The sequence below is a fragment of the Leptosomus discolor genome, unplaced genomic scaffold, assembly GCF_034619465.1.
Source record: "Leptosomus discolor isolate bLepDis1 unplaced genomic scaffold, bLepDis1.hap2 HAP2_SCAFFOLD_35, whole genome shotgun sequence".
Classification (NCBI taxonomy): Eukaryota; Metazoa; Chordata; class Aves; order Leptosomiformes; family Leptosomidae; genus Leptosomus; species Leptosomus discolor.
The window spans coordinates 430,659-448,471 of NW_028237764.1; positions in this window are offsets into that span (position 1 = coordinate 430,659).

Consider the following 17,813-nt stretch of genomic DNA (forward strand, 5'->3'; position numbering starts at 1 on the left):
AGCCTAAAGAAGCCCAGGTCCCTCAGCCCTCCACACAGGCCCCAAACCCCATCTTGGCAGATCCCATCTAGAGCCTCTCCAGCTCCTGCCCATTCCTCCACAATAGAGCGCCCCACATGGAGACACACTAGTCCAGATGTGGCCACACCAGTGCTCAGTCAAGGGCCATGATAATTCCTGTCTGGCTGGCCATGATGCCCCTAATACAGCCCTGTGTGCAGCAGGCTTTATTCCTGGTCAGCATGTGCCACTGGCTAATGCGGCATCCCTCATCATGCCCAGGCTCCTCTCCTCAAGGTCACAGAATCACAAAATCACAGAACAGTGGGGGTTGGAAGAGCCCTCTGCAGGCCCTGGCCACACTCTTCTTCACACACCCCAGGATACCACTGGTCTTTTTAGCCACAAGGGCACGTCTGGCTCATGGTTAACTTGCTGTCTACTACAATTCCCAGGTCTTCCTCTGCAGAGCTGCTCTCCAGCAGGTCAACCCCCAGCCTCTACTGGTGCAGGGGGTTATTCCTCCCCATGTGCAGGACCCTACTCTTGCCGTTATTGAACCTCATGAAGTTCCTCCCTGCCCAGCTCTCCAGCCTGTCCAGGTCTCGCTGAATATCAGCACAGCCTTCTGGTGTGTCAGCCACTCCTCCCAGTTTAATATCAACAGCATGGTTTAGTTGTATATTTTAGCAAGTACTGCAACAGATATCACCTAAATGAGAGTTTCAAAAATCTAGGCAAGTGCAACAATCATAGAATCGTGGAACTGTGTTTTTTGAGAACCTCCAGGGATGGTGTGTCCACCACTTCCCTGGGCAGCCTGTTCCAGTGTTTGAGAACTCTTTCAGGAAAGAAATATTACCTCATGTCCATTCTAATCTTCCCCTGGTGCAACGTGAGCCCATTTCCTCTTGTCCTATGACTTGTTACTTGGGAGAAGAGACTGACCCCCACCTCACTACAACCTCCTCTCAGGTAGTTGTAGAGAGCGATGATGTCTCCCCTCAGCCTCCTCTTCTCTGGACTAAACAATCCCAGTTCTCTCAGCTGCTCCTCACAAGACCTGTTCTCCAGACCCTTCATCACCTTTGTTGCCCTTTTCTGGACACGCTCCAGCACCTCAGTGTCTTTCTTGGAGTGAGGGGCACAAAACTGCACACAGAAGTTGAGGTGCGGCCTCACCAGTGCTGAGTACAGGAACACAATCACCTCCCTGCTCCTGCTGGCCACACCATTGCTGATACGGACCGTGATGCTGTTGGCCTTCTTGGCCACCTGGGCACACTGCTGGCTCACGTTCAGCCGCCTGTCGAGCAGCACACCCAGGCTCTTTTCTGCCGGGCAGCTTTCCACCCACTCATCCCGAGCCTGTTGCAGTGTGTGGTGTTTTTGTGACCCAAGTACAGGACTCGGCTGCTGGCCTTGTTGAACCTCATACAATTGTCCTCAGCCCATCGATCCAGCCAATCCAGGTCCCTCTGTGGAGCCTCTCTACCCTCAAGCAAATCAACACTCCCACCCAATTTAATGTCATCAGCAAACTCACTGAGGGAGCACTCAATCCCCTCATCCAGATCGTCGATAAAGATGTTAAACAAGACTGGCCCCAACACTGAGCCCTGGGAGACATGGCTTGTGACCAGTCACCATCTGGATTGAACTCTGTTCACCATCACCCTGTGCTTGACCGTCCAGCCAGTAACCTCACCCAACCTGAGCTACTTGTCATGACCAGTAACTCCACACAACACACCTTTTCTGTCCTGTGTAACCACCATACCAAATGGAAAAGAAGATATTGACGAACTCAGTTGACACTTCACGGACAATTTCATGGACATTTGAGAGGGGTGGCCCACAGTTAAAGCAGTGATAGCTGTCTGTAAACCGTATGATTGGAAGGGGGTGGTTTTATATGAAGGTCTTTTGGATAGTGTGGGACCTGAGTATGACAGAAATGGGATGGAATAACGGGTGGAGATTGGACTGGGCCTGGCTGGGCTGGACTTACTTCTCTTCATGAAAGCTCCCGTGGTGCTATGTCTCAGTCTTGTGACTAAAACCATGCTGAGAATACACAAATGTTCTAGCTGTTTCTGAAAAGTGTTTGAAAAGACTCAAGGCCGGCTCTGTTTCTGACTGTATCACACCAGTGAATAAAGGGATGAGGGTGCAAGAGGTTGGGAAGAGAAACAAGAAGGCCGTTGACCGCAAATGGTCACCTTAACCCGCAAGTATTCTTGCTTTTACTGTCCTTTAGTCTTCCCCTGTCCCATAGAGGTTGATGAGGGATGTGAGCAAGCCGCAGGGTGGTGCCTAATTTCTTGCGGTTGTTAATCCACAATACATACAAAACAAGGAAGAGCTGGCTAGGAACGGAAATGTCAGGGGTGAGAAGGTAGAGTTGAGGAACCTGAGAAAATGGGAAGAAAGTAAAGAACAGGGCTTCTGGAGGGCCTGCTGAGGGACGTCCCTAGAAGAACCCACGGTCTACAGCCCTGAAGAGAAGACGAGTGCAAAGAGCTGTTTGATGCTCAAGGATCTTCTCTTCATGATCCAGAATGGTCCAACCTGACATGCTGGAGGTCACATCAAGGTGGCAGGAGGCTGGCATGGCTGAGAAAAGAGCTGCTGGTTAAAAGCAAGCATGAAGGGGAAGCCCAGAAAAGGTGGCAGCTGGCTGCCTTCCAGCCTCCTTGGTTCTGTGATTTTGGGAGGAGATGACACTCCAGAGCTCTTGGCAGCACTGCCCTCCTGCCAGGATCTCCCTTCGTCCCAGGCAGGCAAAGGCACGGTCAAGGTGGCTCTGATGCTGAGTAAACCTGGGGGTGTTCCATGAAGGTTACAGGTCCTGACCTCCAGCCTCTGGGAAGGGAGAACATGTCCCTCAGGCATTGCTCAGGCCTCTCCTGGGGACAGTCTGATCTGCACGGTGCAATGGCAAGCTCAGGTGTGGGACACTGTAGGACATCCTGTGGTGGAGATGCTCAAGGGCTCTGGCAAGACAAAAAGCTCCCAAGAGAGCCAAGGTCTTTCTCGCCTTGGCTAGGGCTGTTGTCTCAACCCCCAAGGCCTACTGGAAGACCCCTTCACCTTATGTCACCAGCACCTCAGTGCCTCCTCAGCCCACCCAGGACAAACCCAGAAGCAGAGGACCTTGGCCCTGTCCTTGGCACTGCACATCCCCACATCACCCTGCCCCAGGAAGAACCCTGAGGAATGGCTGAGGGACAGGGTCTGCCTTGCAGGGGCTGGGGAGTCAGGGCTTGGTCTTTTGGCTTGATAAAGCACACCAAGGTTTACTCAGCATCTGAGACACCTTCACCTTACCTTTGCCTACCTGTCCTCACTGCCTCCAGGTTTCTTTTTTAACCAGCCTTCAGGGAGGCTTTGTCAGTAACGTCCCTCAGGGGAACCCATTAGTGCTCCGAGAAACTTTGGAGTTTGCATCTGACTTTGACTCCTTGAGAGGTTTCCTCAGGTTCCCCTCAGTGTCTGAGTTTCATGAACTTCACACTAGACCACCAGAGAGACGATTAAAATGCTTTTGGGCTGTTGCTCTGGTGCTGATCTGGGCTGGGCTCCTGGGACAGAGAGAGCTCCTAGCAAGCAGGCAGAGCTGCAGGGAGACAGCTCTGCCCAGCAGCAGCTGCTCTGCCAAGCGCAGCAGGGCTGAGGGGGCTGCCTGTGGGCACCAAGGAGAAAGGAGCGGGGCAGAGAGAGGTTAAAGGCAGGGGAGAGGGGGAGGATGGCTGAGAGCTCACTGGAGGAGAACTCTTCCCAGCCTCTGACACAGTAAGTCTCTGGGTGCAGGGTGATGTGTCGGTGGCTCCTTGCAGGATCTCCTGAATGTGTCCAACCTCTGGGATCTGTCTGTGATGGAGAAGAGGAAGACGGGCTGCAGTGCAGGGCTTCCCTAGTGCAGTGTGAGAGGGACAGGGCATGACGGCTGCCTTCTGGTGGGGATGGCTGTGGGGTGTGAAGGTGGGTGTGCAGCCAGGGTTGCCCATGCACCTTCTAAGCGTGGTCCCTTCACCACAGGAGACTGTGTCCTGGGGCCGAGACTCTGTCACAAGCCAGAATCAGCACTCACTGTGCCCAGGGAGCTCTCCATGGAGCTGTGGGTGGAAGGACTGCTCTCCAGCAGGGCAGGGCAGGTATCTTCTGCTGTTCAAAGGATGCTGTGCTGCTTTGGACTTCTCACAACTTCAGATCGCCACAGGACATTGGCAGTGGCAGCTTCTCAAGAAGCACATCAAGGCAGGGTTTACCTGAATGAGAAGGAGCCTGTGCTTTCAGTCTTCTACTCTGAGTGGCCTCTGGGGTGGAGGGAGGGTTTGTACCTGGAAATTATTCTCTCAGTCTGGGAGGAGGCACTGAAAGTCCAGATGTGTTTCACTTGGAGGTTTCTAAATCTGGGATTATCAAAAATAAACCACCTTTGGCTTTCAGACATCCCCAGCATCACCTCTCCATCCTCATCAGCAATGAATTCATGTTCCCATCAGATCCTGCAGCCACGGAAATGGCCCTGGGCAGTGCTTGGCTGCCAGGAGGGGGTCTGCAAGGCAGAGCTGAGCACAGAGCGTGTGGGATGGGTCTGTGAGCGTTGCCAGGGAGGAGATGTAGGGAGAGAGAAAGAGCTCCTGACAGGGACAGCTCCAGAGACATGGGCAGAGTAAACTAGAAAAGTCATGTCAGTGGGAATTGAGAAAGCTCTTGGTTTAACACAGAGAAGTACTTCCGAGCAAGCCTCCCTGATCAACCCTCAACCCGAGCAGACCCTCTGCCCTCAAGGTGCGGGGTCCAGGGCAGGAGCTGTCTCCTTCTCTCCTGACACATAAATCTCTTCCTTCTGCAGAGAAAAGGGACTGAGAGCAACAGGTCTGGGATGTCACCAACGTGGAGGTGCTGTGCTCTGCTGTGTAAGGAGGCGGCTTTCCTGAGTGCCAGCTGTCTTCCTCTCCTGTTCTCCTTTCGCAGAAGGACCAGGTTATTACTTTGTGTTTTTTTCACCAATTCCTGCTGCTCCTTTTCTAGTTGTTGAAGGTCTGGGTTGTGTGGGGTGGGGGAGTGAGGGGAGTCTCAGACGCATTTTGAGAAACTGAACCTAGGGGCCTTTGGGCAATGCAGTGTGTGGGACTTGGAAATAACTTGGGTCTCTCTTCAGGAGAAGCTGGGCGCTGTCTCTCGGGATCTGAGGATCTCCATGGGGATAAGAGGTTTAAGTGCCCTTCCCCCATGCTGGAGGCACTTCAGCAGGGGAGGATGGGAACCTACGGACAGCCCCATTCTCCCCCAAAGGCACGCTGCTGTTATCATGTCTGGAGAGAGCCTGGAGATGGAAAATGTGGGGGAGAAAGGTTCTGTGTTGGCCGTGAGTGATTCCGACCCAGACTTTGCTGTTCAGGAGAGCAGAGTTGGAAGGGCTGGGTCCCTCCCTGGGCTCTTCCCACTCAGACACAGCAGGTCTGGGTGCTGACTCCATCGCACTGCAATAAATAGGGACAATGGTCACACAGTGACTGAGGCAAATATGTCTCACTGGATTGAAGGCACCCATTGCCAGGAACACCTACCGAATGCAGGGACTGTTCGACACCACTGCAATAGCACAGGTCTGACTTGTCTGGAGCCCATGGGCAGAGTCCCTGCTCATCAATCCTGATCTCACAAAAAGGAACTGACAGAAGGTCCCCCAAAACAAAGAGAAGTCCTTGTGTTGGGTGTCTATGGGAAATGGCATAAGACTGGCTCAGAGAAATCTGTCCTCACTTGTCAATGTCTTCTTTTTCAAGTTTTCCATTCCTGCAGTGAAATAATGTCCAATGGCAGCTCCATCACGCAGTTCCTCCTCCTGCCATTTGCAGACACACGGGAGCTGCAGCTCTTGACCTTCGGGCTCTTTCTAGGCATCTACCTGGCTGCCCTCCTGGGCAACGGACTCATCATCACCGCCATAGCCTGCGACCACCATCTGCACACCCCCATGTACTTCTTCCTCCTCAACCTCTCCCTCCTTGACCTGGGCTCCCTCTCCACCACTCTCCCCAAAGCCATGGCCAATGCCCTCTGGAACACCAGGGCCATCTCCTACTCAGGATGTCTTGCCCAGGTCTTTCTATTTCTCTTTTTTATAGTAGCAGAGTATTGTCTTCTCACCATCATGGCCTACGACCGCTACGTTGCCATCTGCAAACCCCTGCACTACGGGACCCTCCTGGGCAGCAGAGCTTTTGTCCACATGGCAGCAGCTGCCTGGGGCACTGCTTTTCCCTATGCTGTGCTGCACACGGCCAATACATTTTCACTGCCCCTCTGCCAGGGCAATGCTGTGGACCAGTTCTTCTGTGAAATCCCCCAGATCCTCAAGCTCTCCTGCTCAGACGCCTACCTCAGGGAGGCTGGGGTAATTGTGGTTAGCGTAATTTTTGACTTTTTTTGTTTTGTGTTCATTGTGGTGTCCTATGTGCAGATCTTCAGGGCCGTGCTGAGGATCCCCTCGGAGCAGGGACGCCACAAAGCCTTTTCCACCTGCCTCCCTCACCTGGCCGTGGTCTCCCTGTTTCTAAGCACTATTTTTTTTGCCTACCTGAAGCCCCCCTCTATTTCTTCCCCAGCTATTGACTTGTTGATGGCAGTTCTGTATTCTGTGGTGCCTCCAGCACTGAACCCCCTCATCTACAGCATGAGGAACCAGGATCTTAAAGACACGTTGAGGAAGCTGATTCTGTCACTAGTCTCTCAGCACCATTAACCTGCCCGTGTCTCTTCAGAAGTGACTTCAAATTCATCCTGGGAACGTCCTGTGCTTTGGGCATGGCATTTGTCCAGGAACATCTGTATCCACGTCACTTCCACAGAGACATGAACCCTCCCTGTCTGACCCAGAGGCCTGTTCACGTGTGTCTGGCCCAACGGTACAGCTAACCTCCCGTGTTGTATCTCTGTAATAAAAGGGGATTTCTTCAGTGCCTCTGTCTGGAGGTTGAGCTGAGGATAGGATGAAGAGATTGCCCCACATGTCCGTGCTGCTGTGCTTGGGTTCTCCATGAGCTGAGGGGAGAATGGCATGAGACAACATGTTAGGGAAGGGGCCTGGGCTGAGCCTTCACCTATGGGTGCCCAGTGCCCCTGGAAATAGTGAGTGATCCACAGGGGTCTGCCTGGGGCGGTCACCCCATGGCTTTTGGGCGCCACAGCCTGCTCCTCTGCAGAGCAGCACCAACAGCTCAGGGCCCTGTGGAGAGCACAGGGAGGGGGCAGGAGCAGCAAAGTCAGGCCAGCAAAGACAGAATTCTCCTGGTGACAGGCTGTCAGGGGAGAGGGACATCCCTGGAGAAGAGCAAAGGAGAAACTCTGTGATTCCAGAAGAGTAATAAATGACAAGAAAAGAAATCTATTTCTGCATGCCCCAGCTCAGGGCAGGTTTCTCTATGGATGGTGGAGCAGGAGCAGCCTGAGGAGTCCCTGGGCCAAGAGTCCTTTCTTGGGAGAGGGGCTGGCACAGAGGGGCTTGCTGACAGTGGACAAGAAGGATGTCTTGGGGACACAGGGAGACCCTGGTCATCTCGCCTCCTCAGGCCATGGCTGGCCCTCGTCCCTGAGGGGGCTGATGGGGAGGCTGAGACACCTCTCTGCCCTCCAGGAGCTCCTGTGACCTTCAGAGGGCCTGGGGCTGAGGAGCTGAGTGTGCAGGGCTTTGCAGCACCCATCAGCGGGCGCTGCCACGGGGTCAGCCCAGCATGGGCTGTTTCTCTGGGCTGCACAGGGGAGAGATGGGCAGGGGAGAACCAGGGAGGGACTGGGCTGGGCTGGAAAGTGCTCAGGAGAGGAACACACGGAACGTAGCTGAGCTGTCTGACCATGCAGGGGGAGAACTCGCACCAGGGCTCATGGGAGGGAGCTGAGACTCGCAGACACAGGAGAAGGGAGCCTGGTCTGGGCCTTTGGTGGCGTGGACGGTTGGGGAAGGTGCCTCAGGGCACTTGCAACCCCCCAGCCTTTCTCAGTGGTCATTTCCAGCGCTGGCAGCACACACCAAGTCTATGGGTGAATTTTCCTGTTTGGCCATTTCCATCCTCCTGCGGGGATCAGTGCTTGAATCACTTTGCTTGAAGCAAGGGACCTCCAAGATGGTCAGGGACTGGAGCACCTTTCCCAAGAGGAGAGGCTGAGGGAGCTGAGCAAGTCCAGCCTGGAGAATGGAAGGCTAGAGGGACTTCATCGCGGCCTGCCAGTACCTAAAAGGACTTTATGACTAATAGACAAGCTCTTTCAGCATGGTGTGCAGTGGGAGAACAAAAGACAGTGGGTGGGAGATGAAAGAGAAGAGGGTCAGCCTTTTTTACAGTCTAAACCCTCATTTTTAGGGCAGAAATCCTGCTTCAGGTTCCAAAAATACATTGATAGCATCCAAAGCCTCATTTTCCCTCTCCAAATTCTTACTTTTGGCTTCCAAAGCCTCACTCTTTGCTTGCAAAGCCTCATATTTCAGTCCCAAAGCCTCTTTTTCAGTTCCAAAGCTTTGCTACTAGGGTTGAAAGCCTCCTGTTTGGATTCAAACCCTCCTTTTGAGGATCCAAACCCTCACTTCTAAGTCCAAAGTCCCTCTTCTAAGGTCTAGAGACTAACCTGAAGGGCCCAGAGCATCATTTTAAGGCCCTAATCTGATTTTGCAGGTCCAAGGCCTCAATTTGAGAGTCCAAAGCCATATTTGTAGGCTCCAAAGGCTCATGTTGGGGCCCAGTCCCTCATCCTGAGATTCCAAGGCCTCCTTTTCAGGGATCAAAGCCTCATTTTCAGGATCCGGTCTGCAATTTGGATGGCCTAAAGCCTCATTTCTGAGGGTCTAAAGACACAATTTTAGGGTCCAAAGCCACATTTTCAAGCTCCAAAGTGGCATTTTTAGGATCCAGCCTGTTGTTCTCAGGGTCAAAGCTGCATCTGGTGTGCCCAAAGCCCCATTGTTATGGTCCAAACGCCTCCTTTAAGGCCCAAAGCCTCATTTTAGGGTCCAAAGCTGTCTTTTCAGTTCCCAGACCCTCATTTTCATGTTTCAAAGCAGTATTCTTAGGATCCAGACAGTCATCTTTAGGAGCCAAGCTGCAACCTGAGTGTCGAAAACCTCGTTTTTGTGACACCCATCCCTTTCTTTATGTTCCAAAGCCTCATTTTTCAAGTCCAAAGCTTTAATTCCAGGGTTGAAAGTCTCCCTTTTAGGGTGCAAACCCTACTTTTTAGAATCCAAACCCTTACTTTAAGCTCCAAGCCCCAATTTTGAGGTCCAGAGCTTCACCTGAAGGGTCCAGAGTGTCATTTTGAAGGGCCCAGGACCGATTTTGCAGGTCCAACGTCTCATTTATAGAGCCCAAAGCCTTATTTGCAAGGTCCAAAGCTCATTTTGGGGCCCAAACTCTCGTTTTGATCTTCCAAGGCCATTCTGTATTAATCCACAAAAAAACTTCTCAGAGGAAGAAGTGTAATTGCCAATTGTCTCCACGCGATGGTACTCGAAGTACAGTCATGGCATCAGTGCAGAGCCTGAACACCAGACCAAGCTCAAGGGCGTTGTTTTATAGTAAATCTTCCCGGCAAAACACCACTGAGCCCGACAGAGCACAGCAAACTGCAAAAGTCCAAACCAGCAATAAAGGGAGTGTGGCACAGATCAGCTAAAATACTATCAATATCAGATAAATCAATACTGTGACTAGCAATTTTTAACAGATATAATAATTAAAAATTCCTTGTGATACGCTCTGTTTAAACCTATTGTTATCTCAAACCCTTTGATCCCCACGCTGAGTGTGCTGTTGTGGCAGTGGGGGATGAATCAGAAGGGTGAAAGTGAGAAAAACTTGTGGGTTGAGATAAAAACAGTTTAATAATTAAAAAGACATTAAAACCCAAAAGTAATGGAAAACAAAACCAACCAAGAAAGAGAAAAATCCAAGAAAAAACAGCCATGCAAAAGAAAAGAGTTGCTCACCACCAACTGACTGATGCCAGTCCCACAGCAGCAGCTCCCACGCTAACCTTAACCCCCCATTTTATTGCTGACCGTGACGTCATACGACCTGGACTATCCCTTTGGTCAGCTGGGGTCAGCTGTCCTGGCTGTGTCCCCTCCCAACTTCTCGTGCACCTTCAGCCAGGAAGGTCACAAATCCAAACTGCAGCACCCTGTGGGCTGCTAGGAAGAAATTCCACTCCATCCCAGGCAAAACCACCACTGGTTCAGCCTTTGGGTATGGAGTGCATCTTCCAGAGCACATCTCCAGCCACGTGTCACCTCTGTAGCGTGTCTCCACAAGAGCTCCCCCCCATCAACCCCACACAAAGCCACAGGCTTGAGGGAGAAGGTTTAGATTGGACATTAGGAGAAATTTCTTCACCGACAAGGTTGTCAGGCACCGGAACAGGCTGCCCAGGAAAATGGTGGGGTCACCATCCCTGGAGGTGTTTAAAAGGCGTGTAGACATGGTGCCTAGGGACACAGTTTAATGGTGGGCTTGGCAGTGCTTGGTTAACGGTTGGACTCGATGATCTTAAAGTCTTTTCCAACCTGAACGACTCCATGACTCTGTTCTTCCATGACTGTGTAGCTGGTTCTCCAAGTAAAGCAGATGGGAATCGGTGGAAACGAGCTGAACAGTTCAGCTACAGCCTTTAGTGGAAAAAACTGTAGATTCGTGAATTCCTGATGCAAGTTGCAGGCGGCTACTGAGAAAAATGGCTGGTGGAGGGAGACCGATGATGAAGATGGGACACAGGACAAAGATGGCCTATACGGCGTCTGACAGAGATGATCGTATTCAGGCTTCCTCGGGAGATGTTCTGGATCAGTATGAATTGGAGAAGGCTGATAGTGCTTGCCTTGTAAAGGGAAAAATAAAGACAAGTGGAAAAAGAAGACATCCTGATAGATTATTATTTATTACTGAAACCTTCTCTCTTTGGCTGCACTCCTGAAATGTCTCAAATGCACCACAGAAGACTCAAAGACTTGTGGAAAATGATGCACAGGCTTGGCTTGTTGGGGCGTTTTTGCACATGAATGAGTCTTCTGGTGCCAAATTCCTGAACTGCAGTGTTGGGGATAGCCTGCCTGAGGAAGATGAAATTGGCCTCGACAGCATCCCAGTATACCCGTGAAAAGATGAAAGAAGTGGGTGAAGAATGTTGTAAACAGGTTTGAGGAAGTGATATGAGACTGAGCAAGGAGAGACTAAACAAGGGAATAGCACAGAGCAGAAATTTGGCAAGAGAACAGTAGATGAAGTGGGAAATACAGTTGGAGCTCCAGTCAATCAGTATGTGAATAGAGGTGAATGGACAGAGCTATTGAGCGAACCATTTTAGCAGCCTTAGTGCATGAACCAGTGGACAGATAAGGTTACAAAAGGGAACACTTTTTCTGCTGTGCCATCTCAACCATCTTGGCTTTTGTACTTAATAAAGGCTGCCTTACACGTATTTTTGTCGGTGTAAGTCCCTACTGTGACAAATGGTGACCCCGATGTGATCTTTGAAGGCGACCTGATTTTTGACACAGAGATTCTGTGCGGGCTGCAAGACAGCCTGAGCTGCAAGACAGCTCAACCTAATTTTGACACAGATTCAGTGAGGGCTGCCGAACAGTTCGACCTCACTTCGACACAAAGAGATTCCGTGTGGGCTGCTGGACAGCCTGGGCTGCGTGGCAATTTGCAGCGGGGACGGATCCCGGTGAAACTTGAGAGCTGTGGGACTCGGCCTGATCCGGACCTGAGCTTCACTTCGCACCTGATAAGGTGAGCCACCGGGAATAAAACTATAGTTTGGGCCAACAAATAACAAAAGAGGAAGAGACAATATTGTCTACCTGGAAGGCCCTATTAGAAAGAAAAGGTGTGAAACCCACCAACCATGGGTCCAAGAGAATGTTAATATGGAGTGAAATGCAGGGATTTGAAGATACTTCAGCCACTGCATTTAGTGGGACTGCCTGGGAAGAAGTTTGGCGGAAACTATGGAGTGCAATTTCAAAGGGGCAAAAGGATGCAACAGAATTAGCCATTATGTGGCGGCTATTAAGCGAGACTCTGAAAGAATGGCAAGCTGAATGTGATGAAAAGGAAAAGTCGCTAATAGAGGAAAGAGGAACTACAAGTAATTTAGGACAGGAGGGAGTTCGTTCCAGGCTCTCTGCAGTGGCGGGGAGAAAACCATGTACTGGAAAGATGAGATCCCGCCCTTGTAAGCTCCCCCCCGCTCCTCCCTCCGACGACACCGCCGCCGCCGCTGCCGCTGTTGCCGCAGCCGCCGCCACCCCCGCCCGCCCACCCCCTACTCCACCTATTTCGAGTGGTTTCCCCCCCCTTAAGGAATGTAGAAGATGATATTGGGTTAACACCCTCGGCACCTCCACCGGAGGAGCAAGAAGCTGCGGGGGGAAAGGGAAGAAAATGATGATAGTGAAGAAGATGAGGAACTAGATTTGAATGCGGCTCTGCAATCTTTGCGAATTTCTAATTCACATGACCGACGTGCTCAACTGTGGACCCTACCCCTTGCTACTGGAACTGTTACACCGATGGCCTGACCGAGCACCTCCCCTGGCCCCCACTCCATCCCCCCCCACCCCCGGTGAAGAGAAAGGAGCGGCAGGAACAACAGAGTGAAGAACTGACCCCAACCCCCAATCCCCGTTCCCCCCCTGTGCCGCTTGCAGGGAGAAGGGAGAGAAATCGGGAATGCGGTTAAACCCGGGACAGAGGGAAGGGGTGCGAGGAAGGTGTTTTGGGATTTGATTTTATGAGACAAGAATGATGGTGAGGGGGATGGGAGGCAGAGTATGGATTCGGAGGCATTGAGGGGTGGAATGATTGTGGGAAATTTATGCTGTTGTAATTGTGGTGAAGGGCCGAGGGGTGGATTGTGTGTAAATTATCCACTTTTGTTCAGTGTTGTGATGATGCTAATTTAATTCTGATGTGGGGAATTCTTTTTGTTGATGTTGAGTGAAGTTTGTGAAGACTGTGACAAATGTGGATTTTAATGGTAATTCTTAAATACGTGATTCACGGAGCCGAAGGGTGGAATGTAACAGGTTTGTGTGTGTGTGGCAAGGTTTTGGTAGGGAGGGGACAGGGGACCCCCTGTGCCACCCCTGGGGTCACCCTAACCCCCCCAAAGAAAAAACAAAACGCACCTCACATAGGAAAAGAAAAAAACAACTCTTGAAGTGCAATGGAGAATACCTGCCTGGTAACACTTGGTTGTTACTGAGTTTTCTCAGATTCAGTTGACAACCCAGATGCGACAATCTCTGTCCAGTTGCAGGAGCCTCTGAGGACAGGGACTCCCTAGGCGCGCTCCAGGACCTTTTCTCGGAGGGACTCCCTGACTCACCTGGCTCGCTGCAGGGGCAGACAAGGACCATCCACGGAAAAAGGTGTTCTTGCTGGTTCTGGTTCTGTAATTTGTTCAACGCTCGCACTGTGCACTGGTCAGCATTGATGTTAATGTCTGTTTTCACCACTCGCACTGATATTTGACTACGTGAATTGGAACTCGTCTGACATAGGTATGATATTGGATCTTAGTCTGCTCAATGCTATAGGTGCTATTGTAGTAATCACAGTTGCAAGTGTCCTCTTATGTCTTTTGTGTGAATGGTGTAAAGGAGCTCCTTGTGTGATAGTGTAAAAACTGGTTATCAGTATTTGAATGCGTGAGTGAGACGCAGTGTTATTGTTATCATTATATAGATGATATTTTGTTAACCGCACTTTGCCGCTTTTAGATGAAATAGAAAAGGACACGTGGGACAGTCGCTTCAGGGAAACGTCAAGAAGAGCGAGAGAGGGTGCGTGAAGATAAAGAATCCCTCTCCAGCCACGGCAAAAAAATCCACAAACAATTTGTCAATGGTTTGTAGCACAAGCTTTGTCGCCTGTGAGAGAATAATTCCCTGCTAGTTATTGTTACCATTACGTGGATGACACCCTGTTAGCATCAAGCAGCAAGGAGCAGCTGAGAGACATGGAGAATTTGGCCAGAGACTCATTACAACAATATGGATTAGTTATTGCCCCTGAAAAAGTACAAAAGGTGGAACCCTGGAAATATTTGGGAATGACGTTTACAAGCAAACAGGCTGTGTCTCAGCCGGTGAAACTCAACCTTAATGATGTACAGAAGCTGATGGGATCCTTGAATTGGATCAGGCCCCATCTTGGGCTGACAAATTTGCAGTTGCAACCATTATTGGAATTATTAAAAAAAATTCTACTGATCCAGCAGAACCCAGAATATTAAATGAGGAAGCACTACGTGTAATTCATGTGGTGGAACAATCGATACGTGAGAAATTTGTCTCTCGAATAGACTTGTCTCAATTGGTACACATCTTTGTACTAATTGACAAAACTGCACCATTTGGTGCTTTGGTGCAGTGGAATCCTGAGTGGGATGACCCATTACACAGTTTAGAATGGATGTTTTTATCATTCCGGCCACGAAAAACCGCTCCTAGATTGTTTGAACTTACTGCTGCTGTTATCATAAAAGCTAGAGATATCTAGAACTAACAGGGCGTGATGCAGCTACAATTGCTTTTCCTGTTCAAAATTGGTATTTTGAATGGTGTCTGGCAAATAATTATGAGCTACAAGCGGCCTTGGTGAGTTTTGAAGGGCAAATATCGTACCATCTACCATCACACTTACTACTGAAATTTGCTCGAGAAGTACTATTTGGTCAGAACAACTTAAGCCAGCCAGAACCTGTAAAAGGCCCCACTGTCCTTACAGATGGTTCAGGAAAATCAGGTAAAGAAGCTGTAGTATGGTATGAAAACAACAACTGTAACGACAAAGTAGTGTATTAAAAAGGTTCTCCACAAGTAGTAGAGCTGCGTGCCATGGCTGTTGTTTTTCTATTTTTACTTCTCCTGTAAATATTGTCACTGACTCAGCATATGTAGCCGATGTAGTTAATCCATTGGATAAAGTGGTCTTGACTATGTCAGACAATCAAATCTTATTTGAGGTGCTTTTGGAACTCTGGAAGAGCATTCAACAACGAAGAGAACATAATTTTGTTATGCATGTTCGTACTCATATCACTTTACCCAGATTTTAGACAGAAGGTAATGCAAGAGCGGATGCTCTTGTTTCTGCCATGGCTCTGAGTACTGTTCCTAACAAGAAACATCAAGCTGTATTGTCACATCAATTTTTTCATCCAGGTTTTCGAGCTTTGCGACGGCAGTTTGGTTTGCCCTGTACTGAGGCTCGTTCTGTTGTAGCTGCCTGCCCTGATTGCCAGGGAACTCACACCCCAGTGTGTTTTGGTAGTAATCCCAGAGGTATGCAAGCCTTGCAGATTTGGCAAACTGATGTTACTCATATTAATGAGTTTGGCCGACAGAAATATGTTCATGTTTCTATTGATACTTATTCTCATGCTTTGGTAGCAACAGCACATAACGGAGAAACCGGAAAAGATGTGATTCGACATTTACAGAGGGCTCTTTCTATGCTTGGGGTGCCACACCAAATTAAAAAGGACAATGGCCCAGCATATGCTTCACGGAAAGTTCACACATTGTTTAGTTTATGGGGTGTTACTCATGTTACAGACATTCCCCATTCCCCAGCAGGACAAGCCATCCTTGAGCGCCCACACGGCACGTTGAAGCGGCAGCTTCAAAAACAAAAAGGGGGAATGACTGGTGAACCGCCTCAGGCATGTTGAGATAAAGCAGTTTATGTTCTTAACTTTCTTCATTATGGGGACAGTTCTTCTCTACCTCCTCTTTTTCTACATTTTTCTTCTCCTTTTTCAAAACAGGATTTGCAAAAGGGCATCAAAGTGCAGATTAAAGATTTAGTTACTGGCCAGTGGAGCGGACCATGGGAGCTAATAACTTGGGGCAGGGGTTATGCTTGTGTCTCTACAGATGCCGGCCCTCGCTGGGTTCCTGCTCGGTGTGTTTGGACTGTGCTGGAACCTGCATTAGGGTGAAGAATGGGTAGTTCCACAACCCAAGCAGAACGTCCGGGTAACTTTAGCAAACGTCATGTATCAAGAAGCTTTGTGCCTTTCTACTGCGAACCCTGAAAATCCATTCTCCACATGTTTGGTCGGGTTGCCACTAGACATCTGACCATTCAGAACTTATTTTCAAGAGGTTACAGCAGCTAAAAGATGGGATTAAGTGTTTGACAGAGGATAATGGCTTAGACTGACTGACAAGGATGTTTAAAGGGTGGGAGCGGTCTGGGTAGTTAGTATCTTTCAAACTGTGAGGGTAATAATCTTGGTAATTGTGACCGTGCTTTTACACAAATACAAAAAGGGGGAATTGTCAGGGATAGCCTGACTGAGGAAGGTGAGATTGGCCTCGGCAGCATCCCAGTATATCCGTGAAAAGATGAAAGAAGTGGATGAAGAATGTTGCATACAGGTTTGAGGAGGTGATAAGAGACTAAACAAGTGAATACCACAGAGCAGAAATTTGGCAAGAGATTGAAGTGGGAAATACAGTAGGAGCTCCAGCCAATCAGTATGTGAATAGAGGTGAATGGACAGAGCTATTGAGCAAATCATTTTAGCAGCCTTAGTGCAGGAACCGGTGGACAGATAAGAAAGATTATAAAAGGGTATGTTTTTGCTGCTGCGCCATCTCGGCCATCTTGGCTTTTTGTAACTCAATAAATGCTGCCTTCTTACATATATTTTTGTCGGTGCCGGTCCCTACCATGACAACTACTACTACTACTAGCCCCCTAAACAGCAGCCAATAGGGTTAGTAGTAGTGGTGGGTGGACAATGCCCGTACACCAGTCACAGCTTACTTAGTGGTGGTTTTACTAGTAGAGAAAAGGATATATTGATGCTGTAGCAAACAATAAAGGTCTTCAGTTTCTCCCCAATAGGAGTCTGTGCTCTAAATCCGCCCCAGCTCAATGCTGTTTCCTGTCGGGGGCACTCCCCAGCCCAGCCAGCCCAGCCCTTCCCTGAATCTTGACTCCTTTCTGCTGCCTCCCCAGTCGAGCCCAGCAAAGCAGCCCTGCTAGGACTGGTGTCACAGAAGGAAACGGAGGCCACAGAGAACCTTCATCCCGCCGGCATGCTGAGGAGTTCCCCACCCTGGGGAACTTGCAGCCCCACATCCCAAACTTGCTCCCCACAACAGCAGGAGACAACTGGCCCGAGGGATCCTCAGGAAGGTCCTTTGGACCCAGTTAAAGGGCAGCCTGACCCAAGCTGTCACCCACACCAAAGGGTTTCTCTTTCCATGTCCCCCCTTCACACACACACACGGTGCCCTGCTCTTCTCCCAGGACATCCCATCTCCCCACAGAGACTTTTCCCTACAGAGCTCATCTCTGCTGACCTGGACGGCCATTCCTACACCCCCTCCCCAGGCTCCCCACAGACCCTGAACTGGTGGTGCTGCTCTGCGGAGCAAGTGGGCTGTTGTGGCCAGGGCCATACTGGTGAGGATGAGAGGCAGATCCAGCTCAGGGTGTCTACTGCCCCCTCCACCTCTGCACACAGATGCTGTCCATGCAGCTCCAGAAAAGAACTTGGAGAAAGGAACTCAGACAAACAAGTCAGTGCAGGGTCCTTTATTTGGTTTAAACACGCAGACAGCACAGCTCCTTATTTACACAAAGTCTCTGAGGCACACAAGGCAGGCAGAGACTGACATAGAAATAGGATGAAGAATGTCAACATTTTTGAGGACAGAATACTCCCCGAGCAAGCTAAACCCCAAAGAAACCAAATCAAACAACCCACCAAAGAGAGGCTGGGCC